General features: G+C 59.5%; 1 pseudogene; it reads right to left on the bottom strand.

The window, feature by feature from the left end:
• Window positions 1-298: 298 nt before the first annotated feature.
• On the bottom strand, window positions 299-842 carry LOC101646997 (annotated as a pseudogene).
• Window positions 843-959: the final 117 nt, after the last annotated feature.

Raw genomic sequence — 959 nt, 5'->3', positions numbered from 1 at the left:
TCTCAGCAATGGAGGGCGAGAGCAGGTCCAGGTGGACAGGTGCCTGAGAGACAGCACCGACGGGCAAAGGGGGAGAAGGCTCCAGGAGGCAGCTGCAGGGAGCACGGATGGGGCCCCGAGGCCGGACCGCAGGAGTGCCCAGGGTGTAAGGTGATGAGACACCAGGCTGGACCCCGATGGGGAGGTGCTGGATGAGGGTGCCGCATGGGAGCCTCACAGTAGCTATCAGTGGGCCACAGGGAAGGTATGGCCACCGGGTCCCAGAGGGCTCATCCCAGCCGGGAGGGAGGGCACAGTCTCACAGGGGAGGTCCGTTGACGCCTGGGTGGGAGAAGGCACAAAAGTCTTATATCGATAATGGCCCTTTGTGGCGAAGTGTCACAGACGGGGTGGTCAGACGTGTCTCCCATAACCTGGGGTCCATCTGTAGGTGGGCAGGTATTCTTGATGAGTGACCAGCCCTTGAGCCTTCGAGGGTTCCTCTGCTCTTTGTGAAAACCTCCCCTGGGTGGACCCCCATGGCCTGACCCCGGAAAACGAGGTTGAGCATTGGCTCCCCACTAACCACGACCATATGAGCCAACCCTAGGAGTGAGGCTTCCCCGCATGGAGCCTCCACCCCGGGGAGGGGCCGGGAGACTCAGCAGGGGTGGTATCAGTGGTCCTTGGGAGCCTGGAGGGCCTCTGTGAAGCGCTGACTTGGGATCCCCGGGCTTCCTATTGGCCATTGGAGGAGAGCCCAGAAGGCTTGGTGGTCCTGAGAGTAGACACGAAAATATGTGGTCATCAAAATGCACTAAAGGACTCAGGATGCCGTTATCCCACGTTTTGTCTTCTAGCATGCTTTTCTTAGTTCAGCCAGTAAAGCCAACGGTATTCTCAGCAGTGTCGTCTGCTTCTCACCCCACCTGTCTGCCCTGCCTCTGCAAAGCTGTGCCAGGGTTTGCAAACAGGAGCCT

This window comes from Echinops telfairi, unplaced genomic scaffold, assembly GCF_000313985.2.
Source record: "Echinops telfairi isolate 266 unplaced genomic scaffold, ASM31398v2 ScPeMD7_6;HRSCAF=24_0, whole genome shotgun sequence".
Classification (NCBI taxonomy): domain Eukaryota; kingdom Metazoa; phylum Chordata; class Mammalia; order Afrosoricida; family Tenrecidae; genus Echinops; species Echinops telfairi.
Note: the sequence above shows the minus strand (reverse complement) of the source record. Positions and strands in the feature narration are given on the sequence as shown.